Source organism: Egretta garzetta, unplaced genomic scaffold (genome assembly GCF_000687185.1).
Source record: "Egretta garzetta isolate BGI_Z169 unplaced genomic scaffold, ASM68718v1 scaffold798, whole genome shotgun sequence".
Classification (NCBI taxonomy): domain Eukaryota; kingdom Metazoa; phylum Chordata; class Aves; order Pelecaniformes; family Ardeidae; genus Egretta; species Egretta garzetta.
Window position 1 is genome coordinate 48,902 of NW_009260419.1, and position 4,126 is coordinate 53,027.

Below are 4,126 nucleotides of genomic sequence, written 5' to 3' on the forward strand. Positions count from 1 at the left end.
TAATTAGGATCACAACAGTGGCATTATGATACTTGCAGATCTCGAGGTTGTGGAAGGTTCAAGCAGTTTTTGCAAGGGAGCTCTGGAAATGGTGCCTCTGACACCATGGAACTTGTCCCCCTGCCTGCAAGCCCAAGGGCAGTACTGGCGGGGGGAGCGGGTTTGGAGGTGGCTGGTGGGGCAGAGGATGCTGTGACCTCATCTGCCCCAGGCTAGTTTGGCTCAGCTAGCCTAGCCCTCCTTCCAGCCCCGGTCACATGTGCAGACATGTTGCACACTGTGGCTCCAGTAGTTCCCAGTTGCTTTCCTGCTTCTGCAGAGCAGAGTCCAAGCCAGGAAGAGACAGATAATGGGAAAACCACCTGCCTGGCTCAGGCTGCTGCATCTCCCACGCCAGAGCCGCACTGTGGCTGCCCAGAGCAGTAGCTGCCAGGGAGGGAGGCCCGGAGGATCACTCTTGCCTCAGTAGCAGCATAAGGTATCACTGGAGAAAGGGGCTGATGCTTAGGTTGTTGCAGGGTGGGTGAAGGTCCCTTCCTAGGGGCGAGGGCTGTAGCAGCCCCGTTGTTCTCCTGCCTGCTTTATCCCTGCTGCGCAGCAGTGCTTTTCCAGCTGCGCCTTGCGTGCAGCTGAGGGGTGGGGATGCCCCGTGCCCAGGTGGGCAGTGCCTGCTGCAGACCTTTGGCCCTGCTCCCTGTGGGTGAAGGGAGGTGGCCAGGAGGCCCAGTGGGCCTTACCCAGCATCTTTCCTGTTCACAGAACACCGCTCAGCATCTCATCAGTGCTGGGCCCTCAGCCCACATTCCTCAAGCTCACCCCAGCCCCTCTCTGGCCTCCAAGGTACTTCCCCTGCCCCTTGAGGCTCGTTTTCGTCTCTTCTAGGAACCCAGTGCTCCATCCCTGTTCCTTGCCAGGTGCCAGCACCTCTCTGTGGGTGCTGCCCATAGCGTGAGTGTCTGTGCGAAGCCCTAGGGCACTTCTGGTCCCTGCAATTGGAAGCACATGTAGAGTTTCCATGCATGTGGCCCTGTGTGGTTTGCCACAGCTGGAGCTTGTTGCCTGCCTGAAGCTGTGCAGTTGCACCCTGCGGGGCCGGGGGGCCAGCAGGGGAGCTGGGGGAAAAGGGCAGCCGTTGGGGGGTGGGGGACATGTGGCCCAGTGCAGCAGAGAAGGTTTAGAGGGAAGAAGCCCAGCATCCCCTCACACCCAGCCAAGCCCTGTCCCCCAGCCTTGGTGGGAAGAGCTTTCCACTGTGCCACAGGAAGGCTTCTGAGTCACACGGAGGTGGCTGCTGTCAGGGCTGGGAGTCACCTGTCCCATAAGTGAGGGTGGTGCCGGAGCACGGGTCAGCCCAGCTGGAGGTGGCCCTGGATGCGGCCCCTTCCCAGGACCCTGTGGGGAAACAAAGACTTGGGATGTGCAGGGAGGTGTGGGGGCCCTGATGGCACCTGCGTGACCAGCTGCAGGGCAGAGCACAGTTCCTGCTCCCAGGTCATATCTGGCTGTTCCTATGCTGCATTGCGCTCCCAGCCATGCATCCCTTGCTGCTTCCTCGTCCTGCACCCAGACATGCAGCCCTTCCCATGCCCTGGCCCTTACCCTGTCCCACCACATATGGGGTGGCCCACCTTCCCATTCCTGGCTCCCTGCTGCCTCAGACCCAGGCAGCCACCCCGGCCCGTGTGGCACCCGCCCAGCAGCCGCAGCCTGGAGGGACCCCCACGTTGGCAGGGGGGCCTGGGGTGCTGGGCAGTGTGCGCTGCCAGAGTGCTGCAGCCCACCCAGCTCTCCAGCTGGTTACAGCTTTGGGCAGGGCCTTAAATGGGATGAGATTTGCAGGAGATTATTTCCTGGATCTGTCTGGCCAGCAACGATTAGGTTGCCCTGACAGAGCTAATTACTCTAACAAGCATCTGCTGTTCGTCTGACTTAGCTGGACTGCAGCGGGCAGGGGACAGGAGAGCCTGAGCATCCAGTGAAGCTGCCAAGGTGTCCTGGGTGGAGCTCTGCATGCCCTGGGGATGCTCGTCTGCCATTTCTGCAGATGGAGGAAAGCGTGCCTCCTCCTCTGGGCAGTCGGGATTACCCGAGGTCAGGCAAAGCCAGGGGAGAACAGTAATGTCAAGGTCCCTCCTGCTACAAGACCCCCTTATTCAGCCACAGAGCAGGGTGCATGCCCGGAATGCACTGGCATTGCTGTTGCTACTGGTCAGGGAGCTGGAAGGTGTTGGCTTATGTGAAAAAGCAGCATAGAGAAATGGTGGCGCGCCGAGGAACCCCAATAACCCCCTCAGAGAAGGGAATGCCCCTCCCAGCTCTGCCCAGGCTGTCACTGGCTCGTGATCAACCCCGTGGTCTGAGGGTGGCACCGGTCAGAAGTGAATGGGAGCTGCTCCCCCAGTCATGCCAGGGATGAAGGGGCCCTGCCTAGGAGTACAGGACACGGTATGAGAGGCAAAACGCAGAGCATTTTAGGATTGTGCAAGACTTATTATGGGGTGTTTAGCAGAGGAACTAAAAGGTAAGGAAAGAGAGGGATCAAGGTGGTTTGGGGATGGACAAAAAATGGGAGAACAGGGAAGGGAAATACTCACACCTCACGTGGTGGCCTGAGCTATGGCTAAGGCCAGGAGGCAGGTTGGTGGTGCCAGCACAACGCGAGCCCCGAGCAGCAGTGATGATGTCCAGCTTCGTACAAACAAGTGTGGTTTATTAAGGCATTTCTTTGAGAAGTTGGCACTTGGGTCCAGGCTGTGCTGGAGAGGCCCAGTGTGCAGGCCAATGAGCAGCGCCCAATACATGCAGCTCAGCGAGACACGATACAAAAGGTACAAACAAAGTAGAAAACAGGAATTGTAGTACAATGTGTAAAAATAAATAACTGGAGGCTCGGCTCCTGGCTGGGCTCAGCAGACTGTGGCTGTATCCCCCCAGACCAAAGCGGGGCTGCTGTGTGCCTGACCCTTCTATCTGGCATGCGGGGGGGGGGGTGTGTGTGTGACCTGTCCATGTCCCCATGTCCCCCTGTCCCAGACATGCAGGGGCGAGCAGGGCTGCTTGGCCACCCTGGCCAGCAATGGGCTCGGGGAGCATGTGGCACCCTCAGCGTGGTCCCCATGGTGCCCATCAGCAGGACAGCCTGGCCAGGACAGAAGGGATGAGGGGTGCCTGTCCCAAGAGCCTCCACGGGCTGTCCCTGGGCTGAGCAAAGCAGAACCCATCCTCCCCTCCCAGACCTGCCTTGGGTCCTCTGTCCTTCCCAGGCAGCTCAGGCATGGCCCTGCAGCCCCCCTGGTGCCACCGTCACTGCTACAGATCCCCGTCCTGTGTCGCTGCCCTGTGCCCAGGACAGCTCCCAGGGCTGGTGGCACCAGGGACCCACTCATGCGTGCATCGTGGGGATCAGGGTGCAGCACCATCCCTGTGGCGTGGGGACACCCACAGTGGCACAGAGGACAATGACAAAAATGAAGCTGCAGTCCCAGATGGTCCTTAGTGGGAAATGGGGAGGGAGTGGGCAAAAGTGATGGGTTTTGGCTGCTGTGATAAAACATCTGGGGCTGGGGGTTGCAGCCGTGGTGCTGACATGCTTTGGGCTGAGGCTACAGAGTGGGTCTACGAAAAGTGTGATAGGAAGGAGATTCCCCCAGGCCCCCTCCTCAGATGGCTGGGTGTCCTCCCTGGCACCACAAGCATGCTCACGCCCAGCTGACTGCGTTTGCAGCTGCTGCGGTGCTCCGCATGCCCTCACTCTGCACCCATGTCTGCATGTGGGTCACAACGACCGTGAGCACCCAGGGCTCCAGCAGCCACGCGATGCGCGCCCGCTCCGCTGCGAGCAGCCTTGGGCTGCGGGGCAAGCGCTGGCTGGGGGCTGACCCCAGCGTGAGCATGACCCCCAGCTGCAAGGCTGGCTGCATGCGTGGTGCTGGAGTGAGGATGGGGACCAGCCCCATTGAAGTGTGGCTCTAGCCCCTGCTCACAACATGGCATGAAGGAGTGGTGCAGAGCGGCCCCTGCACAGGCGGCTGGGGCCCAGGGGCTGGGGGTTCTGGCACCTACTCATGTTTTGGGGGTGTCCTGGTGGCCCACGCTGTCCTGGTGCACGTGGGGCACAGCAGGGCCC